This window comes from Rana temporaria, chromosome 5 (assembly GCF_905171775.1).
Source record: "Rana temporaria chromosome 5, aRanTem1.1, whole genome shotgun sequence".
In the NCBI taxonomy this organism is placed as follows: Eukaryota; Metazoa; Chordata; class Amphibia; order Anura; family Ranidae; genus Rana; species Rana temporaria.
Genome location: NC_053493.1, coordinates 401,085,209 through 401,109,381, shown reverse-complemented (window position 1 = coordinate 401,109,381; position 24,173 = coordinate 401,085,209). Strand labels below are relative to the sequence as shown.

Below are 24,173 nucleotides of genomic sequence, written 5' to 3'. Positions count from 1 at the left end.
GCACGTACAGGTACGTTGATGTGCCTGTCCGTGCCATTCTGCCGACGTAAATGTACATGCGGCGGTCCGGAAGTGGTTAATGTGGAGCTATCATTATCTCTTACATATCAGGTACATATGCTGATGACCTATGATCATTATTGGATAAGATTCACTGCTTAAAGATCGGATTTGTTTGAGCTGCGTGGTTGGATTGAGAATTTCAATTACATGCTTTTAGTGATCCTCTGTCATAAAGGATCATGGCAAGTCGGTAAGGAGCAATTTCTACTGATTGGTGGATCATTTATCACTTTTTTGGACATGCTAATTTATCAGCCTTTGGATTTCTGCACAGAGCACTGGTGTTCAGCATCTATTGTTCAATTATTCAAGCACTTATGGACTATATTATTTAGTTTTTAGGTTTTTCTAATCTAATTATTTTTTATTGAGCACCATATGCAGTCAATTCCAGACGACGTCCGTTGATGGCGAAACGCGTAGGTGTGGCTTGCAGGTTTGATGTCATCACGCCTCTCCATACGGAGAAACACAGCACGGAGCACAGCAGACAGGAGAATGAGACGCCGCTCTTTCATTGGATTGTTTTCATTGCGCAACTTTAATTACCACTTTGTAAGTGCAAATTCTTCTTGGCAATTAAATAAAAAAAATGTTTACGGTATTACGCTATGGTCTCCTTTCCTGTTCATATTTTTTTGAGACAATAGACACCATTCCTGACATCTTACAGTGGGTCTATAGGGAGACCTAAAATCCCAATGCTTGGAGAGACCGCCGGTACAGTGGTCACACAGTTAGGGTAAGGAGACTACATTACCACTTCTGGGTGCCTTCCTGGTGGATGAAGCTTTTTCTATCATAAGCTTCCCTCTATGCACCATTATGGATTAACCCTCTAAGGACTGAGTTTGAATCATACTATCTTCGTCTGTGATTTACCTGTCAACTCATTATTGTGGGACTTTATTCATTCACTTATTGGAATACATTTCTTCACAGTTACAAATTATTAATTTGGTTTATATTTACTTGCTTTTATAATGTATTATAGTTATTGATATATATATATTTTTTCACAATTTGATATATCACTTAAAGGGGAGTTCCACCCACAATTTCACTTTTTAAATATAAATACCCCTGTAATACACAAGCTTAATGTATTCTAGTAAAGTTAGTCTGTAAACTAAGGTCCGTTTTGTTAGGTTGTTACAGCATTTAGATAGTTTATAATCTAGAAATAGACCGTGGCCATCTTAAGTGTGTGCATCATGAAGCCAGACTGTATGACTTCCTGGATTTCAGCTTTGCATATCTCGCACATGCTCAGTGCACAAGCAGTGTAATAGGTTTCAGTCAGGTTTGCAAGGACTACTGGGAAACATGATGCCTATCCCAGAAACCCTTGCAAATAGCCTAGGCTAATAAGGAGGAGGAAGTAATGAAGGACTACAAAATAAAGGTATTTACAAGCAACAAATTAAATAAAAATTGTCAATTCTGAACACTATGAGATTAGAGCATGCAGCACAGACAAACATAAAAAAATGGGTGGAACTCCACTTTAAGCATTCATTTGGTATTTTTATCATAAGGTTTATTAACACATGACCTCTCACATTGTTGTTTACAATTAGCGCCGTACTTTTTAATAACCATATGCAAATCCGAGGCTCAGGGCTCTCGGACTTTACCCCATCCAGCAAACAATGCAAAAACGTCAGTAACCAACAGAGGTGTAGATGCATTGCAACATAGGATGCCTGAGATCCATCTTGCCAGAAATATGCATATGGCGCTGTTGGGCAGCGACTGGAAAAAGTAATGCTTACCTTATGCAATTTTTGCCTTGCAGCCAAGTCAGAGCTCTGGGACTTCACCCCATGCGGCATGACACAAAACAATGCCTATCCTTCAGCAACCAACAGAGGTGTACTTGCATTGCAACATAGGATGCCTGAGATCCACCTTGACATGACTTGAAATTTGCATATGGTGCTCACTGTTGGGGAGCGTATGGAAAAAGACGTATAGGTAGATTCAGCTACGAGTGCTTAAAGATGCGGCGGCGTAGCTTAGCCTGTTTAGGCTACGCCGCCGTAAATTAGCTAGGCTAGTAATGATTCTCAATATACTTGCCTGCTAATATACGGCGGCGTAGCCTAAAGCGGGCGGGCGTAAGGGCGCAAAATTCAAATGTGTTGGAGGGGGGCGTGTTTGATGGTAATGAGGCTTGACCTCACGTTTTTAATTTTTTTTTTTAAGTGCGCATGCGCCGGGCGCCTACATTTCCCAGTGTGCATTGCGGCTACGTACGCCGCACGGGCCTATTGATTTCGACGTGAACGTAAACGACGTAAATCCCGATTCGCGGACGACTTACGCAAACGACGTTAAAAATTCGAATCTCGCGGCGGGAACGGCGGCAATATTTTAACATTGATATTCCACCTAATAGGTGGAATAACTTTAGGCCTGCTAATGCCTTACGGAAACGGCGTGAATCGACTGCGGCGGCCGGGCGTACGTTCGTGAATCGGCGTATAAACTCATTTACATATTCTACGCCGGCCGCAATGGAAGCGCCACCTAGCGGCCATCCAAAATATTGCAACCTAAGATAGGACGGCGCAAGCCGTCCTATCTTAGATATGTTTAAGTGTATCTCTGTTTGAGCATACGCTTAAACATAGGTCGGCGTAGATTCAGAGTTAGGTCGGCTTATCTACTGATAAGCCGGCCTAACTCTTACTGAATCTACCTAGTAGTGTTCACATTTGTAGGATCATTTTTTTTTTTTTATTATTATCATTATTATTAGTTACGTACTTTTATTGGAAACTTGCCGGACTGATACAAAAGCCTACAGATCTTGGCGACAAGGTAAACAGAATTGTCAAGGTTCTGCTGAAGAAATGTTTTGCAGAACAGAACTATCGAATGTCTCATTAAACAGGAACTTGACTTCTCCGTAAGAGCTAGAAACGTTCTTTGTAGAGACAGAGGAAGTCTGTGGCCTGTTTTGCAACTGACGTTCTGCCTGAGCGTGTGACTTTCATAACAGTTGAATTGTCGGTGTCTCTCTGTTAGTCGACGAGCTGAAGTTTGACAGATCAACATCGCGCTGAGCGCTGCCATTCGCTACCATGGAATCTTCTCAGGTCAGTCACATTTCATTAGCTACAGAAGAACCATCCTCTAAAACTGGGAGAATTTTTGAGGATGAAAATTATATTGCACGTTTTTTTTTATTTTTTATTTCTTCATATTGTTTTATTTAAAAAATTCCCTTTTCAAAAAAAGTCCAAAAGTTGACGTGCAACCCAGAGCAACCAACAACAATCCAGTTTACTGCAGTCCGATCTACCACAGATCATTTCTGATTGGTTGCCACATTACTTTTCGCCTTATTTGTTGGAGGGCTCATCCACCCTACAACGCATAGAAAACGCACGTGCGTTGATACTTGTTAAAGTGCATTTGACATTCGTTTTTAACATATTTTACTGTATTGTGTTTTCTGTATAGACCAGACCACAGGTCAAAATAGTACACACGAGCGGAATTTCCGTCGGAAAAACCATCCAACTTTTTTCTGACGGAATTCCGCTCAAGCTTGGCTTGCAAACACACGGTCACAGAAAAGTTCTCTGAACTTTCGAGCGTTAAAGCGGAGGTTCACCCAAAAAGACAACTTTTTACCCTCCAAACTAGCATATTAGCATCAGCTACAGTATGCCTTTTTTTTTTTTTTTTGTGCTGTACTTACGGTTTAATCTGTAAGTTTTGTTTCAGACACCCGCGGGGAATGGGCGTTCCTATGAAGAGTGGAACATGATTGACGGCCGGCAATGGCGCGTCACATGTTACGAAAATAGCCGGAGTAGGACTCGGCTCTTCACGGCGCTATACGGCGCCTGCGCACTGACTAGGAGCTGACTGCGCAGGTGCCGTATATGTGCCGTATATGCCGTCCTATATCAGCTTTTTTCCGAAGGCATGACGCGCCATAGCTGGACGTCAATCATGTACCCCTCTTCATAGGAACGCCCATTTCCCGGCCGGACTCTGAAACGAAAGTTACGGATTAAACCGTAAGTACACCGCCAAAAAAAAAAAAAAAAAACGCATACTGTAGCCGACGCTAGTATGCTCGTTTGTTTGGTAGAGAAAGAAATTATTTTTTTTAGGGTGAACCCCCGCTTTAAGAACGCGGTGATGTACAACACTATGACGAGGCGAGAAAAAGAAGTTCAATGCTTCCGAGCATGCGTCGAATTGTTTCCCGAGCAGTTTCCGAGTTTTTTTTCCCCCCGTCGGAATTTTCCGATAGGATTTTTTTCCATCTGAAAAATTGAGAACTTGCTCTCAAACTTTTGCTGGAGGAAATTCCGCCAGCAAAAGTCTGATGGAGCATTCACACGTTCGGAATTTCCGATGAAAAGCTCACATTAGACTTTTGCTGGCGGAAATTCCGCTCGTGTGTATGGGGCATTACAGTAAAACCTTGGATTGCGAGCATAATTAGTTCCAGAAACATGCTTGTAATCCAAAGCACTTGTATATCAAAGCGAATTTCCCCATAAGAAATAATGGAAACTCCAATGATTCGTTCCACAACCATTTATTCATAAATCCTTCAGTTCATAGTCCATATAAAAAGATAATAGCAATGTGATAGGTTGTGTAACCATAAAATGCCCATCCACAAATGGAAACCTCCACAAGGGGATTAGAAGAAAAATCCAGCCGGAGTTCCAGAGTATAAAAGAGAAGAGAGGAGCCTCTAACGAATATGGTTACATTTAATGAAGGTACAACATTTGGCAACTCACATGGTTGATGTTTAAAAGAGGCACATCTAAGTATGCAGGGATCCGGGGTAAAGCTGTCTACAGAGACCATCCTCCTCACCCTTGCCTCTCACCGCTGTCAGTCTGCAATCATGACCGGGAAGACTACCCTGCAGTAGAGCGATTGAACCGCTCGTGGAAGAGACGACATTGATGGTGGTGTGGAGGATGGTCTATGTGGACAGCTTTACCCCGGATGCCTCCATACTTAGATGTGACTCTTTTAATCATCAACCACTGGAGTTGCCAAATGTTGTACCTTCATTAAGGCTGCATTCACACCTGAGCATAGCGTTTTTGGTATTTTTTTCCGACGTTTTGTCGCGCGTATTCACGCGTTTGCATACAGCGTTGTCCGACGTTTTTGAACTTCAACGTTATTTATTTTAGCCAATAGGAAAAATGATCATCTCTTTCATCACTTGTTGCTATGTTTGTAGATTTTTTTTATCTTCTGCCTGGGTGAAATGTTCTATTTCACAAAACAGATTAAAGCGACAAAACGCCCGTAGAAATGCTCGTTGTCGCGCTAGACGCTTGAATCGAGCGTTTCCATTACTTTCTATGGGAATACAAACGTTCTAAAACGCCCAAATCCGCCCAATTCGTGCGACAAAAAAGGGTCCGGATCTTGTTTGAGCTTCAGGCGTTCGGCGTCAGGCGTTTTGGAGTGGAGATGTGAACCATCTCCATAGAGAAATTTTTTTTTTTTTCCCCTCTAGCGTTTTGGAGCTTCACGCTTCAGGCGACAAAACGCTCAGGTGTGAATGCAGCCTAAATGTAACCATATTGCTACACTTATGCCGCGTACACACGAACGGTTCGTCTGATGGACCATTTTCATCAGACGAACCGATCATGTGTGGGCCCCATCGGTTTTTTATCCATCGGTGAAAAAAATAGGAACTTGTTTTAAAATTACCTGAAGGTTAAAAAACCGATAGAAAAAAAACGATTGTCTGTGGGCACCTCCATCGGTTAAAAATCCACGCATGCTCAGAATCAAGTCGACGCATGCTCGGAAGCATTGAACTTCATTTTTCTCAGCACAGCGTTGTGTTTTACGTCACCGCGTTCTGACACGATCGTTTTATTAACTGATGGTGTGTAGGCACGACTGATGAAAGTCAGCTTCATCGGATATCTGATGGAAAAATCCATCAGACCGTTTAAATCGGATGAACCGATCGTGTGTACAGGGCATTAGAGGCGCCTATCTTTTCTTTTATACTCAGTTGTGACATGACGCTACTCTTATATCAAGACATTGCTTGTCAAGTCAAAATGTATTACAAATTCTTGCAAAACGCTCTCAAACCAAGTTACTCTCAAACCAAGGTTTTACTGTATTTTGTATTATAGGCACGTTAAACTGATGCGCATTGATGTTCATTTTTGCACATTGCGGTTCATAAAAATGCAACATGCGCCCATTTTTCCCTCAATGCCCAGGTGTGGTCATTGTTCTGATTAACGTAGCTCAAACTCACCAGGCGCAAATTAGTAGTTACGCATTATGGGCCAGATCCACAAAGAAGTTACGCTGGCGTATCTATTGATACGCCGCGCAACTTCTATTTTGCTCCGGGCGTATCTTTGTTTTGTATCCAAAAAACAAGATACGCCTGAAGCTGGGCTAGATCCGACTGGCGTACGTCTTAGTACGCCGTCGGATCTAAGGTGCATATTTACGCTGGCCGCTAGGTGGCGTTTCCTTCGATTTCCGCGTCGAGTATGCAAATTAGCTAGATACGCCAATCCACAAACGTACGTCTGGCCGGCGCATTTTTTTACGTAGTTTCCGTAAGGCTTTTTTCGGCGTAACGTTACCGCTGCTACATGAGGCGTAGCCAATGTTAAGTATGGACGTCGGGCCAGCGTCGAATTTTCCGTCGTGTACGTCGTTTGCGTAAAACGTTCGCGAATAGGGCTTTGCGTAGAATGACGTTCACGTCAAAAGCATTGGCTTGTTGCAGGTTAATTTGGAGCATGCGCACTGGGATACCCCCACGGACGGCGCATGCGCCGTTCAGAAAAAACATAATTTACGTCGGGTCAAGACGTATTACTATAAAACACGCCCCCATCTCATCCATTTGAATTGCGCGCCCTTACGCCGACACAGTTACACTACGCCGCCGTAACTTACGGCGCAAATTCTTTGAGGATACGGGAAATACACTGTAAGTTACGGCGGCGTAGTGTATCTGAGATACACTACGCCGGACGTAAAGAAGCGCCGCGCTACGTGGATCTGGCCCAAAGCGTTTTGGCCAGTTAAAGATCAACTCTGCCTTTACACAATTTGTTTGGCTGCACAGATATTCTAAACCAGAGCAGGAAAATAACATTGTAAGCAATATTTCTGCTGGTAGGTTACTTGGTGCAACTGGGTGCGCCTTGAAAAATATTCCCGTCACACGCATTGCTGGAAACGGCTTGTAACAGGAGGGTGCTGAAGCACACACAAGGTTAAAGCACATATCCCCACCACACCGCAGGTCTTCAAAATAGTGTCCAAACGTTTATTAAATCAAACGTTGCAATTCTCTGCTGTCATGTGATCACTTTGAGAAACTTTTGGACGCTATTTTGAAGACCCAGGGCAAGATGACTGCCTCACCTTCTACGCAGTTCGAGTGCCAAAGGACAAAAAGTACTGTAGCGATACAAACTAAAAATTAAATGAATCTTTTTTCTTTACAAAAATAAATAAATTATAATCTTTGTTCTATTATGCACAGGCAGGGTCTGGGAATGTTTAACCTCTTCAGCCCCGGAATTTACCCTCTTCCTGACCAGAGCACTTTTTGTGAATTCGGCACTGCGTCGCTTTAACTGACAATTGCGCAGTCATGCAACATTCTACCCATATTAAATTGTTATATATGTTTTGAGACGGATAGAGCTTTCTTTTGGTTGTATTTAATCACCACTAGTTTTTTTTTATTTTTTGCTAAACAAATGAAAAAATCCTGATTTTTTTTTGAAAAAAACATCAACTTTTTTTAGTTTCTGTTATAAAATGTTGAAAATCGTTAACTTTGCTCCTTCACTGATGTGCGCAGATGAGGCTGCACTGATGGGCACTGACAGGCTGCACTGATGGGCACTGAGGAGGCTACACTGATACGTGGCACTGAGAGGTGGCACTAATGGGTACTGATAGGTGGCACTAATGGGCACTGACAGGCTACACTAAAGGGGACTGATGAGGCTACACTGATATGTGGCACTGAGAGGTGGCACTAATGGGTACTGATAGGCGGCACTGATGAGGGGGCACTAAATGGCCATCAATATGGGGCGCACTAATAATCAGTGCCCTGATTATCTGTGTACATGTCCCCTATCAGGATTGTTGGTTCTCTCCTCACGCTGTGACTGCGGATGAGGAATGTACTGCCGATAGTCAGAAAGTTTGTTTACACTGTGATTGGACACAGCTGATCACATGGTAAAGGGCCACTGTAATTGGCCCTTCACCACCATCTGTGATCGGCTTTGTTTACTTGACGGAATGTTTTTTGTTTTTCAAGTGGCGTCAATCAATATTATAACAATTGGTATTTAGATACTTTAAGAGCCTATTTAAGAAGGGAGAAGAGGGTGGGGGCTTGGTATCAAAATATGTCGGAAATTGTATTTTTACTTTGGGAATACAATAGGGAATTAAGACCCTTGTAAGGGTTTTTTATTTTAATCTATTACTGTCAGTTAGGGGGATCTCCCTTCACTTCCACTCCCAGAAACAAACAGAGCACAGTACACTCGTGTATTGTCAGGCAGGCTCGGCTACTCTCGCGCTCACGTCCTGTACGTCCAGGAAGTCAGCGCGAGAGGACCCGAGACTGCCCGACAATGCACGAGTGTACTGCGCTCGGTATATGTCGGCGCAGTATTCAAACTCGGCGCGGGAAAGCGGGTATCGGCGTATACCCACGATTTTGCCCAAAAAAGTGCGCGGTATACGCCGATAAATACGATACTCACAGCTGTGCACGTGCCGTGGCCATGATTCTGTGCTTTACGGCGGCAGCAAAAATAAGGCACCATGACGTTTTACCAAGCATTGCACCACATTTGCCTGGCAACCTTGTGGCGCAGTACTGTGGCAGGTATAGGGTTAAATCAGGTGGTGAGGAGGCGACATATCACCCCCTCACAGACTGTCAAATTCCCAATAAAAGGATCGCTCTTCAGAGGGCACCACTCATGTGAACAAGCCTTTAAAGCCTTGGTGCCCAACCTACATCCCTTTGAGGGCACCACTCATGTGAACAAGCCTTTAAAAGCCCTATTGTCCAACCTATGGCCCCTTGAGGGCACCACTCATACAAACTAGCCTTTAAAGCCCTGGTGCCCAACCTATGGCTCTTTGAGGGCATCACTCATGTGAACTAGCCTTTAAAGCCCTGGTGCTCAACCTACGCCCTCCTTGAGGGTACCACTCACATGAACAAGCCTTTAAAGCCCCAGTGCCCAACCTATGGCCTTTGAGGGCAGGACTCATGTGAAAAAGCCCTTATAGCCCTGGTGCCCAACCTATGACCCTTTAAGGACACCCCCTAATGTGAACAAGCCTTTAAAGCCCTGGTGCCCAACCTATGGTCCATTGAGGGCATCCCTAATGTGAACAAGCCTTTAAAGCCCTGGTGCCCAACCTACGTCCCTTTGAGGACACCACTCATGTGAACAAGCCTTTAAAGCCTAAAGCCTCGTACACACGATCAGTCCATCCGATAAGAACGGTCTGAAGGACCGTTTTCATTGGTTAACCGATGAAGCTGACTGATGGTCCGTCGCGCCTACACACCATCGGTTAAAAAAACGATCGTGTCAGAACGCGGTGACTAAAACACAACGACGTGCTGAAAAAAATGAAGTTCAATGCTTCCAAACATGCGTCGACTTGATTCTGAGCATGCGTGGATTTTTAACCGATGGTCGTGCCTACTAACGATCGGTTTTGGCCTATCGGTTAGGAATCCATCGGTTAAATTTAAAGCAAGTTGGCTTTTTTTTAACCGATGGTTAAATAACCTATGGGGCCCACACACGATCGGTTTTGACTGATGAAAACATCAGACCATTGTCCTCTGGTTAACCTATCGTGTGTACGAGGCCCTAGTGTCCAACCTATGGCCCTTTGAGGGCACCACTAAGGTGAACAAGCCTTTAAAGCCCTGGAGCCCAACCTGCAGCCCTTTGGTATACAGGCAGTGCAGAATTATTAGGCAAATTAGTATTTTGACCACATCATCCTCTTTATGCATGTTGTCTTACTCCAAGCTGTATAGGCTCGAAAGCCTACTACCAATTAAGCATATTAGGTGATGTGCATCTCTGTAATGAGAAGGGGTGTGGTCTAATGACATCAACACCCTATATCAGGTGTGCAGAATTATTAGTCAACTTCCTTTCCTTTGGCAAAATGGGTCAAAAGAAGGACTTGACAGGCTCAGAAAAGTCAAAAATAGAGAGATATCTAGCAGAGGGATGCAGCACTCCTAAAATTGCAAAGCTTCTGAAGCGTGATCATCGAACAATCAAGCGTTTCATTCAAAATAGTCAACAGGGTCGCAAGAAGCGTGTGGAAAAACCAAGGCGCAAAATAACTGCCCATGAACTGAGAAAAGTCAAGCGTGCAGCTGCCAAGATGCCACTTGCCACCAGTTTGGCCATATTTCAGAGCTGCAACATCACTGGAGTGCCCAAAAGCACAAGGTGTGCAATACTCAGAGACATGGCCAAGGTAAGAAAGGCTGAAAGACGACCACCACTGAACAAGACACACAAGCTGAAACGTCAAGACTGGGCCAAGAAATATCTCAAGACTGATTTTTCTAAGGTTTTATGGACTGATGAAATGAGAGTGAGTCTTGATGGGCCAGATGGATGGCCCCGTGGCTGGATTGGTAAAGGGCAGAGAGCTCCAGTCCGACTCAGACGCCAGCAAGGTGGAGGTGGAGTACTGGTATGGGCTGGTATCATCAAAGATGAGCTTGTGGGGCCTTTTCGGGTTGAGGATGGAGTCAAACTCAACTCCCAGTCCTACTGCCAGTTTCTGGAAGACACCTTCTTCAAGCAGTGGTACAGGAAGAAGTCACCATCCTTCAAGAAAAACATGATTTTCATGCAGGACAATGCTCCATCACACGCGTCCAAGTACTCCACAGCGTGGCTGGCAAGAAAGTGTATAAAAGAAGAAAAACTAATGACATGGCCTCCTTGTTCACCTGATCTGAACCCCATTGAGAACCTGTGGTCCATCATCAAATGTGAGATTTACAAGGAGGGAAAACAGTACACCTCTCTGAACAGTGTCTGGGAGGCTGTGGTTGCTGCTGCACGCAATGTTGATGGTGAACAGATCAAAACACTGACAGAATCCATGGATGGCAGGCTTTTGAGTGTCCATGCAAAGAAAGGTGGCTATATTGGTCACTTATTTGTTTTTGTTTTGTTTTTGAATGTCAGAAATGTATATTTGTGAATGTTGAGATGTTATATTGGTTTCACTGGTAAAAATAAATAATTGAAATGGGTATATATTTTTTTTTTGTTAAGTTGCCTAATAATTATGCACAGTAATAGTCACCTGCACACACATATATCCCCCTAAAATAGCTAAAACTAAAAACAAACTAAAAACTACTTCCAAAAATATTCAGCTTTGATATTAATGAGTTTTTTGGGGTCATTGAGAACATGGTTGTTGTTCAATAATAAAATGAATCCTCAAAAATACAACTTGCCTAATAATTCTGCACTCCCTGTATGATGTGCGACCGTTGGACCACAGCAGTCTGTAGTGGGAACAATGATTAGGGTAAGAGCATTGATCTCTACTAGTCTTATGTAGAATGTTCCTAGTTTCGTATTGTCTTCTGCAGCATATCTCCAGCTAACAATGTATCCTGTCCTCACTCTCTGACCCTCGTTTCCTCTATCAGGTTTGCAGTTTGACAGTCCTCTCAAGCATTACATATATTGAACATTGCGTGCGGCCCTTTGGTGATGTCAGGGGGCCGCATTTGAGGCCCTTTTTAATTCATATTTTGACAACCACTGCTTTAATGTACCGTATATACTCGAGTATAAGCAGAGTTTTTCAGCACATTTTTTTGTGCTGAAAATGCCCCCCTCGGCTTATACTCGAGTCACCTTTTTGCGCCTGATCTCCCGGATTTTGGGGACCCATGACCGGCCGGCCGTAGGTCCCCTGGACCCCAAACTTGTCACACATGTAGCCCAACTCTTCCTCCTCTACACGTGGAGCCGGGGAGCACCAATTTTTCAAAGCCGGGCACCCCTTCCATAGACTCCCATGTTAAACGTCAGTCTAGTCATGGACACAGTGAGGCATGGGCACAGTGAGGCATGGGCACAGTGAGGCAAAGTGAGGCACAGTGAGGCATGGACACAGTGAAGCATGCACATGGACACAGTGAGGCATGGACACAGTGAGGCAAAGTGAGGCACACAGATGGACACCCTAGGCCTATACTCGAATCAATACGTTTTCCCCGGTTTTTGTGGTAACATTAGGTGCTTCGGCTTATATTCGGGTCGGGTTATACTGGAGTATATACAGTAAGGCTTCATTTCCACTGACGTTTTTACAGCCACTTTTCTGAGCGTTTTTTACAGCTTAAAAACGCCTGTCCATGTTATTCTATGGCATCATGCCCACATAGGCGTTTTTGGGCTGCAAATGGCATAGGCGTTTTTGAGCTGTAAAAAAAAACGCAGGACCAGGGCGTTCTGAAGCTCCAGAGTAGAGCTGTAAAAACGCCAGACGTAAAAAATGCTCAAAAATGCGCGAAAACGCTCAAAAACGCAACCGCGGCATTTTTAAAGCTTTTTTTTTTACTAAATAAACATGGACAGGCGTTTTTAAGCTGTAAAAAAGGCTAACAACAGTGGCTGTAAAAACGCCAGTGGAAATTAAGCCTAATTGTAGGAGAAGCAATAATCCTTTAGTTATATGAAGTCTCCTGATGGTTATTATTACTACTATTATTACTACTGCACTGTTGCTCTTTCCTGACAACGTATATCCTCACCATACCCTCCTGACTATGCTGACACCTCTCCTGCTGCCTGCCCTTGATTTAGACTTACTTTATGTTAAAATCACTTACAGTATGGTCACATTTGAAACTTCATATAATGTAATAAAAGGTTTTTATATGAGATTTTATCGATTTATTCAGAGCAGAAAAACAATACCTGCTAAAGTTTAGCTGACGCTTGAGATATCATTTTTGCCTGACATCTGTTTTTCGTGCCTCTGAACTATCACTGTGGTTTTCATGCTAAGTAGTACAAGGAAACAGCATCAAAAAATAAAAGTCGTAGAGAATTTATTTTTTGGTGGGGCTTTGATTCTCTAATTCAGGATACTGTAAAATAGAAAATAATATTGTTTTAAAACTAGGAGCTTCTAGTCTCTGCTTCCAAAAACCTATGTACAGTAAAACCTTGGTTTGAGAGTAACTTGGTTTGAGAGCGTTTTGCAAGACAAGCAAAATGTTTTAATAAATTGTGCCTTGATATACAAGCGATGTCTTGATATAAGAGTAGCGTCATGTCACAACTGAGTATAAAAAAGAAGAGAGGGGCCTCTAAGTGTAGCAATATGGTTACATTTAATGAAGGTACAACATTTAGCAACTTATTTAAAAAAAAAAATGCTTTGATTTACAAGTGCTTTGGATTACAAGCATGTTTGTGGAACGAATTATGCTTGCAAACCGAGGTTTTACTGTATGTGTGCATATTTCATTACAACATTAGCGTACATATACTGTGGCGCGGGGTGTCTTGTACAGGCAGCGAACGTAAAGTCTCGTACACACATACGGGATTCCCGGCGGTAAAAAAGTCCGCAGGGAAACCCGAGGGGAAAATCGAGAACCTGCTCGGTAACTTTTTCCCCCTACACACGATCGGGTTTCCCGACAGGAAAACTGCCATGAGGGCTTTGGTTGGGAAATCCGGCCGTGTGTATGCTCCTCCACCTCCACTGCTGGGTTAAAAAACGCCGGGAATCCCGGCGGGAAAAAAGAGGACTGGTTCTCTTTTTTTTCCGGCAGTTTTCCTGTTGGGAAAACTGCGATGGCGCATACACACAGACGTTTTTTCCTGGCCAAAAGCTCTCATGGCATTTTTCCCGAAGGGAAACCCGTACATGTGTAGATGCTTACCTGTGCGCTGTGGCGTTTTTTAGGGTTCCGGGTGTTCCCGCCTGCTTGCTCTGCTGTGATTGAACACAGTGGGACTTCGTTAGCACGTCCCGGTGATCTGCCGATATGGTTCCGGCTAACGAGATGGTTCCTGTAAGGACTGCGCAGGCGCAATCCTTGCCTCGGCCGGCATCCAGGGCAACGTGGAATTTGAGGAAAGTGGCCAGTCGCCCTCACGTCCTCGCTCCGCTCGCTCGGCCTCCTGGGTCTTTTTTTAACATCCTCCAATCCACAGGGATGTTAAAGAATGAGCCTGGATGCCGGCCGAGGTTCGGAGATTTCTGTCGGCAAGGATTGCGCCTGCGCAGTCCTTACAGGAACCATCTTGTTAGGGGAACCTTAACGACAAGTCACCGGCAAATGATTCATGAGCGGGACTTGCTGATCGGCTGTATCCAATCACGTCGTCTCCCCGGAGGGATGTAATCCCAAGGGAGGGGGCGAGCACGCCGACTAACCCCCAGCCAGAATGGCTCGAACTATGGGGGCGAGCTTACTAAGGAGAAACAGGAAGTGAGAAATTCAGACAAAGAAAAAAAAACATTTAGAAAGGAAATCGAAGGAAAATGTAAGTGAACCAACAATGCACTAGCTTAAAGGAACCTATTTTGAAAATAAAAATGAACCTTTACAACCCCTTTAACTGAACAAGCTGAAGTTAGAAGCCGATTGGATACCATGCACAGCTGTGCCAGATTATGAGTGCTCCAGTCTTAGTAAATCTCCCCCTATAACTAGTGGCATAAACCTATCAATATACCGTATTTTCCGGCGTATAAGACGACCTTTTACACCGTAATTACACAGCCAAAAACCGAGGGTCGTCTTATATGCTGGGTGAAGCAGCTGCTCGATCGATATCAGCCCGCCGGGTGCTCTGTAAGGCTGTATGTATTCTGTATATGCGCCGCTCAGCCAATCCCTGCGGGCGATGCACTCTGTTGATGACTAGAGTCTACTAAGCCTGCTCGGATTGGAGTAATAACCTCCTACATTATGTAGCCTGCTCGGATTGGCTGAGGTTGTTACTCCAATCCGAGCAGGCTTAGCATGCTCTGTCATCAACAGAGTGCATCGGGATTGGCTGAGCGGCGCATATACAGACTACATACAGCCTTACAGAGCACCCGGTGGGCCGCGGCCTCTTCGTTGAATTAAAACGCATTACTACCGCACAAGGGGGTCGTCTAATACGGTGAGTAGACCACAAAACCACAGTTTTCAGCAGAATATTAGGGGGTCGTCTTATATGCCGAGTCGTCTTATACGCCGGCAAATACGGTACACTTATTCAGATTTTTTTTTATTATTATTATTATTAAAGACATGTAGTAGAATACATTTTGGCCTAAATTTAGAAATGTGAATTTCTTATTTTTTTTTCTATAAGTCCGATCGTGTGTCTCGTAATAATAGGCTTAAATATTTGACACACCATTCTATTGGTCAGAAAAGCACACATCAGGGATGTAGGGGTTGTGAGGTGAATAGGATCTTTGACTTGTGAGCCTTATTAAAGGTTTTAAATTTCCTGGATATTTTTTTTTATTTTTTTATTTTATTTTTATAGAGGTTTATTTGGGGTAATTTGGTAATATTTCATTTAGTCCTTTAGTATTTTTTTTTGTTTTTTTTACCCTTTCTTTTGCTTTATGTTTTAAAATAGTTTTTACAAGAATAAGTCCAGTATAGTTAAAATGAGCTTCTATGTCCTTTAACCACTTCCTTACTGGGCACATATACCCCTTCCTGACCAGGTGAAATTTCAGCTTGTGGCACTGCGTCACTTTAACTGACAATTGCGCGGTCGTGCGACGTGGCTCCCAAACAAAATTGACGTCCTTTTTTCCCCACAAATAGAGCTTTCTTTTGGTGGTATTTGATCGCCTCTGCGGTTTTTATTTTTTGCGCTATAAACAAAAATAGAGCGACAATTTTGAAAAAAAAACAATATTTTTTACTTGTTGCTATAATAAATAGCTCAATTTTAAAAAAAAAAAAAAAATTTTCTCAGTCTAGGCGATACGTATTCTTCTACATATTTTGGGGAAAAAAAAAAAAAAAGTTATTGCGCTTACAAAATAGGGGACAGAATTATTATTATTTTTTGTTATTTTTTTTTACTACTAATTGCGGCGATCAGCATTTTTTTCGTGACTGCAACGTTATGGCGGACACATCGGACACTTTTGACACATTTTTGGCGCCATTCACATTTATACAGCGATCAGTGCTATAAAAATGCACCAATTACTGTATAAATGTGACTGGCATTGAAGGGGTTAACACTAGGGGGTGAGGGAGGGGTTAAATGTGTACCCTAAATTGTGTTCTAACTGTGGGGGAAGGGGGGTGACTGGGGGAGGTGACCGATGCTGTGTCCCTATGTACAAGGGACACAGATCGGTCTCCTCTCTCCCTGACAGGACGTGGAGCTCTGTGTTTACACACAGAGCTCCACGTCTTGTCCCTGTAGCTCACGGCCGCCAGGCACTCGCATCGGCATCTCAGCGATGCGGCGAGCGCGCGCCCGCGCCGCTGGAAGCGCGCGCAGGCCGTGTTTTTACGGCCTGTTAGAGATTGCCAACCACCCCGCGGCCGTATAAAGTCGTACGGCCGTCGGGTAGTGGTTAAGAACCATTTTAAAAAAAAATGCACCTTTAAAATTCCCCAAAACCATGTTAATTTTGCCTTCGCCATTGATACCAATGCATTTCAAATAGTAAACTTCCGCCTAGGTTCACACTGCTGCGAATTCAAAATCGCGGTAAAATGCGCGATTTTACCGCGATTTCGCTGCCGCGATTTTGCCGCGATTTCGGCCGCAATTTAATGTAAATCGCGGCCCGAAATCGCAAAAAGTAGTACAGGAACTACTTTTTGAAATTGCAGATGCGGCGTCGCACTGATTAGGACAGTGCCATTGCCGACAATTGCCGCCGATTTGAGATGCGATTTGACATGTCAAATCGCATCTCAAATCGTTCCAAATCGTACCCAGTGTGAACCAGGGCTTAATCACATTTTTGCTGAAATTTCAGGAAAATTAAAACTCTCAGCTCATCCCTAAAGCCTCATACACACGATCGAATTTTATGGCCATAATTGTCTGATGGTCGTGCTGTGTCAGATAATCCGACTGTTATCAGACAATTATTGGCTCAATTAATGACAACAAATGTTGGCTGTTCATGATCACCAACTGTCTGGCAATAAATCTGTTAGGTCGGTTTATCCGATCGTGTGTACGCAAGTCTGTCCAACTAAAATCCAAAGTACTATTTCAACACTTTCATACACATTCAAGTATTGATGTGTGTATGTATATATATATATATATATATATATATATATATATATATATATATATATACATATTGATCTATCTATAGATATCTATGTCTATATATATATATATATATATAGACATATATATATATATATATATAGACATAGATATATAGATATATATATATATATATATATATATATATATATATATATATATATATATATATATATATATATATATATATATATATATATATAGAATATATATATATAGATGTATATACTGTATATTAAAAAAATATATATACACATTAAAATTTCATTCACTTGTGTTCTCTGTTGTGCCTTTGGAGTTATAAGGGAAGACACTTTAGTTACTTTAACAAGAGACAGTTTTGTAAAGAGAGGTCAAACCAGACAGAAATTGTGAGTGGGCAGGTGATAAACCTTCAGTGCAACCGAGGATACGTGAAATGCTACAAGCCAGCCACGGGGACACATAAAAGGTAAAATCTACATAATGGCCCATTTTCTCCAAGAAAAAAGTGTTTTTATGCAAAAAAAAAAAAAAAAAGGAGGTGCTAAGAGGTATCATTTACCTTTTTTTTTTTTTTTAATGTAATAAAAAAATATTTACAAAATATTAATTAAATTATAAAGATATTTTTTCCCTTGTTGCATGTGCTAGTTAAATGAGGGTGTCTACTGGATTTTAAAATGACAAGTCTGTCGTTTTAATTTTTTTTTGTGGTGGTGCTACATATTGTGCTTTGTATTTTTGTACATGGTTTCTAAAATTTGAATTAAGACTTTTGATTTTTTTTTTTTTATATATATTTTGTATTACAATTTCAATTTAAACTGATCCAATTGTTGAGCAAAAGGCTTCTTTCTATTCTTGCCTCTGAGATTGGATTTTTTTTTTTTTCCGTACAGTATGCGCCGCACCTGTGTTTTTGGTGTAAACACAGGTGTAGAACATTATAAGAATTAAAGAAAAGTAGGTGAGATGAGGTGCTGGGGTTTTATGTATCGTTGGAAAACAGGTCAGCATTTTCTAGAAGTTCATGTTAGATATATACTGACATTTAGATGTATACTGAAATTTCCCAAACCATTAACATTTTAACTGTTTAAACTATTCTGTATGATTATTATCTTTGATTTTGGAGAATGGAGCTTTAGTTAAAGAAAATCAAACACAACCCCCCCCCCCCCCCCCAAAAGTAATCTATTGCAGCTTACCATTACTAGTTGATGTGGCTGCATTAGTTTTTTGGATGAAAGAGCACAGGAGGTAGTAATATAATTCCTGCCTCAGGCTGGGTTCACACTGGTCCGACAAGCGCTCCGACATTGGGAGCTCATGTCGCATGACGTGTGAAAATCAATGTTTCCCTATGGGAGGCCCCTTAACTGGTCCGCAGGGCCCCCATCAGGGGGGTACAGGCAGTACACCTGTAAGGGGTCCGGATGGCATCCCCCCTTTTTTCTTTCCGTCAGCACCCAAGCACCCCCAACCTTAATTCGCGGAGGCAGCCCCCCCGCTTCTCAACTTGCGACACTCCCCCCCGCCTCTCAACTTGCGACACTCCCCCCCGCTTCTCAACTTGCGATACTCCCCTCTTCTCAATTTGTGGCAGCAGCACCACCCCCCCGGTTCTCTGATCCAGGGGGCCCATGCCTGAAGCTGTGTAAGGGGCCCCAAAATTCCTGATGGCTCCCTGCACTACTTTGGTCCAACTTTGATCCCACGCCCAGGGTTGTGCCCCCCCCCCCCCCCACGACCAACGGCCAGGGTTGTCAGGTAGAAGCCCTTGTCCTCATCAACATGGGGACAAGGTGCTTGACAAAGCACCCCCCCCATGTTGAGGACATGCGGCCTGGTGCGGTTCAGGAGGGGGGCGCTTACTCGTCCCCGCCCCCTTTCCTGACCTTCCGGGCTGTGTCCTCGGATAAGGGTCTGGTGTGGTTTTTGGGGGGACCCCCATGTCATTTTTTCGGCGTGGGGGTTTTCCTTAAAATCCATACCAGGCCGAAGGGCCTGGTATGCTCTTTTAAGGGGGATCCAGAAAATAAATACAACTCACAAAGAGGGAATATGGCGCTGTTCTATGAAACCAAACGGAACTGAACTATTTATATGGGGTAGAGAAAATAATAATACCGTATATACTCAAGTACAGTATAAGCCAACCCGAATATAAGCCGAGGCACCTAATTTTACCACAAAAACTGGGAAAACGTATTGACTCGAGTATAAGTCTAGGGTGTCCATCTGCATGCCTGACTGTGCCTCACTTTGCCTCACTGTGTCCATGTGCATGCCTCACTGTGTCCATGCCTCACTGTGCCCATGCCTCATTGTGTCCATGACTAGACTTACGTTTAACATGGGAGTCTATAGAAGGGGTGCCCGGCTTTAAAAAAATCTGTGCTCCCCGGCTGTAGGTCCCCCAGACAGCAGAGGAGAACTGGGGCTACAAGTGTTCCAAGTTTCGGGTCCAGGGGACCTACGGCCTGTCGGTACCAGGTCCCCAAAGTTACCCGAGAAATGACCGTTTAACATGGGAGTCTATGGAAGGGGTGCTGACTTTGAAAAATCGGTGCTCCCCGGCCGTAGGTCCCCCGGACAACAAACTTTGCACACTTGTAGAGAAAGTGTGGGGCTATATGTTTGGGGTCCAGGAGACCTACAGCCAGCCGGTACCGGGTCCCCAAAGTCCGGGAGATCAGGCCCAAAAAGGTGACTCGAGTATAAGCCAAGGGGGTCCGTTTTAATCACAAAAAAAATGTGCTGAAAAACTCGGCTTATACTCGAGTATATACGGTGATACCTAGGGAATAAAATCCGCTACCATGGATGCAAAAACTGTGTGAAATAATAAATGGTGTAAACCTGGGATGTGATGTATCCAGCAAAAAAACTGTGAAAAAAATATATATAAATATAATAATAAGTACAAATATATATGGATATATACATATATCCAATCGCGGATATATACATTTATCTGATGAAAAATAAATACTGGTAATTAAAATATTTTGTGTCCCAAAAAGTGACTGGTGCTAGACCAAGAGTAACGAGGAGAATGGAGCTATTCTTAGTTAATGCATGCTAATGTAGACATATTATTCTCATATCTAGGGCTGAACATATCTCCGCTTTCTGGCTCTTTTTTAACCACAGTCATTTATTTTTATCACCCCAAACACTAAAACTGCAATGTTGAGTATGACTTAAAATAGCACCTAGAGGTTTTGTGTGTAGACATAACATTGTCAGCAGTTTCCCAGAACCATCAAAAATTGTTCTTAAAGGGTAACTCCACTTTCGTGGGGAAAAAAAAATGAAAATAAAGAAAAAATAATATAGCGCATATAATTGCGACACAAGTCATATTGTAATTGAATGTTATAAAAAATTACCTTTCCTTTTCAATCTACAGATGTTGTAATTTTCTATAAATGCAAAGCAATATGGCTACATGGAGTTGTTCTGTACACAGAGGGCAAGATTCACGTAGAAGTGCGGCGGCGTAACGTATCGTAGATACGTTACACCGCCGCAAGTTTTCATCGCAAGTGCCTGATTCACAAAGCACTTGCAATGAAAACCTACGGTGCCGGCCTCCGGCGTAAGCCCGCGTAATTCAAAGGGGCGCGTGCCATTTAAATTAGGCGCGCTCCCGCGCCGGACCTACTGTGATTGGGAGCGGTGATCAGTGTCATGTCACTGGTAGCCCATCCCCCCTACAGTTAGAACACATCCCTAGGACACACTTAATCCCTTCCCCACCCCCTAGTGGTTAACCCCTTCACTGCTAGTGTCATTTACACAGTAATCGGTGCATTTTTATAGCACTGATCACTGTATAAATGACAATGGTCCCAAAATAGTGTCAAAAGTATCGGATGTGTCCGCCATAAAGTTGCAGTCACGATAAAAATTGCTGATCGCCGCCATTACTAGTAAAAAATAAATTATAAATTATAATAATGCCATCAAACTATCCCCTATTGTGTAAACCTTTGCGCAAACAAATCAATAGACGCTTATTGCGATATTTTTTACCAAAAATATGTAGAAGAATACGTATCGGCCTAAACTGAGGAAAAAAAAAATGTCTTTAGATATTTTTGGGGGATATTTGTTCTAGCAAAAAGTAAAAAATATTGCTTTGTTTTCAAAATTGTCGCTCTATTTTTGTTTATAGTGCAAAAACTAAAAACCGCAGAGGTGATCAAATACCACCAAAAGAAAGCTCTATTTGTGGGAAAAAAGGACGCCAATTTTGTTTGGGAGCCACGCCGCACGACCGCGCAATTGTCAGTTAAAGCGACGCAGTGTCGAATTGCAAAAAGTGCTCTGGTCATTTGGCAGCTAAATCCTCCAGGGCTGAAGTGCTTATCTGTGTATTAATTAAAATTATCTATTTGATTATCACAAATTGTGTTTATGCTGTCTAAACCAGTACTGTCATAGTCTTTTGCTCTTCTTTTGGGTGATCGGCTGGGGACCAATCTCCAGCTTCCTTAACCTCCTGAGACCCGCGCTATAGTCAAATGACGGCTACAGCGCGGATCCAAAAATCCAAGTGGACGTCAATAGACGTCCGCCCCTTTGGGCGTTCCCCGCCCGCGCTCCCGAGCACGCTGCAGGGAAACTCTGTGTTGGCCATGTCCCTTGGACACAGCCAATTACAGATCGCCTCGAACGGCCAATCAGAGTGGCCGTTTGCGATCTGTGCGGCCAATGAGAGAGGATCTCATATGTAAACATATGAGATCATCTCTCATTGCCGTTTTACACAGAGACAGCGTCTTGTCTCTGGAGAGGAGACGGAACTGTGTCCCTTGTACATAGCGACATAGAACGGTCACCCCCCCAGTCACCCCCCTCCACCTACAGTTAGAACACAATCCAGGGAATACATTTAACCCCTTCCTCACCCCCTAGTGTTAACCCCTTCAATGCCAGTCACATTTATACAGTAATTAGTGCATATTTATAGCACTGATCGCAGTATAAATGTGAATGGCGCCAAAAATGTGTCAAAAGTGTCCGATGTGTCCGCCATAACGCCGCAGTCCCAATAAAAATCGCAGATCGCCACCATTTATAGTAAAAAAAAAAAAAAAAAAATAATAATAATTCTGTCCCCTATTTTGTAGGCGCTATAACTTTTGCGCAAACCAGTCGCTTATTGCGATTTTTTATTTTTTACCAAAAATATGTAGAAGAATACGTATCGGCCTAAACTGAGAAAAAAAAATGTGTTTTTTTTTTAAAATTGGGATATTTATTATAGCAACAAGTAAAAAATGTTGTATTTTTTTCAAAATTGTCGCTCTTTTTTGTTTATAGTGCAAAAAATAAAAACCGCACAGGCGATCAAATACCACCAAAAGAAAGCTCTATTTGTGGGGAAAAAAGGACATCAATTTTGTTTGGGAGCCACGTCGCACGACCGCGCAATTGTTAGTTAAAGCGACGCAGTGCCGGAAGCTGAAATTTCACCTGGGCAGGAGGGGGGTATATGTGCCCAGTAAGCAAGTGGTTAATCTCCCTTTCTCAGTAACTGATAAAATCACTGATTCATCATTTGAAAATAGCCAGTGTTTAATTGCGATTGCTGCCAGTAATGTAACTTTGGCAATCTTTTAATTTTGGTAAACACTACAGAAACTTGGGTTGATAAACAGGAAATCCACATATTAAAATTGCAATTAATATAATGTGATCAGATTAAAGGGGTTGTAAAGGTACAATTTTTTCCCCTAAATAGCTTCCTTTACCTTAGTGCAGTCCTCCTTCACTTACCTCATCCTTCCATTTTGCTTTTAAATGTCCTTATTTCTTCTGAGAAATCCTCACTTCCTGTTCTTCTGTCTGTAACTCCACACAGTAATGCAAGGCTTTCTCCTCGGTGTGGAGTGTCATGCTCATCCCCTCCTGTGGACTACTGGAGAGTCAGGACGCCCACTAACACACATCTCCTTTCTCTATATGCAACGTAGAGAGCGTCCTGACTCTCCTGTTGTCCAAGGGAGGGGGCGAGCACGACACTCCACACCAGGGAGAAAGCCTCGCATTACTGTGTGGAGTTACAGACAGAAGAACAGGAAGTGAGGATTTCTCAGAAGAAATAAGGACATTTAAAAGCAAAATGGAAGGATGAGGTAAGTGAAGGAGGACTGCACTAAGGTAAAGGAAGCTATTTAGGAAAAAAAATTGGACCTTTACAACCCCTTTAAGGTTTAAGCTAATGATCACATCCTATAAGCTTTAGAACTACAATGTACAGGGCTAAAAAAATAAGTTGTAGCCCGTCATTCTCTACATTGTAAGTAGAGCGAGTCATTTAGGATCTTCAGGTTTGGTTCTTCCTGTCCCTGACCATAAAGATACAAAAATATACTTAGACAGTAAGAACTTACTGTATGTTGGTGACACATTTTTATTTTTTTAACTTTAACGGCAAACCAAACTATTTCCTATTCTTAAAATGATTTGTAGGTGTCTTGTCCCTTGAGATTTAGTATTCCAGCATGAACATCGTATTTGACCTCCACCCTCACTTTGTGAAGATTGTTATTGTTTTGACTAAATTGATACTGAGAATGGAAGGTTTTGTTCTTTCTTTAGCTCTTAATTCTATATTTAGATTGTAAGCTCCAATGAGCAGGATCCTCTCACTTTCCGTCATCATCCCTTGATAGTAAGATGATAAAATGCAGAAGATAAGAATGTCAAGTGAAGAGGTGT

At 42.7% G+C, this 24,173-nt stretch overlaps 2 protein-coding genes across 3 annotated transcripts in view; one reads left to right on the top strand and one right to left on the bottom strand.

Annotated features, from left to right (window-relative positions):
* TG (thyroglobulin) overlaps positions 1-24,173 on the bottom strand; it is a 426,102-nt gene that overhangs the window by 121,111 nt on the left and 280,818 nt on the right. The window lies entirely within an intron of this gene.
* Positions 2,961-24,173, top strand: part of SLA (Src like adaptor) — a 60,561-nt gene continuing 39,348 nt past the window's right edge. For both annotated transcript variants that reach the window (XM_040354990.1, XM_040354989.1), the window contains exon 1: positions 2,961-3,167. The gene's annotated coding sequence lies outside the window, so the exon portion shown is untranslated. The remainder of the gene's footprint in view (positions 3,168-24,173) is intronic.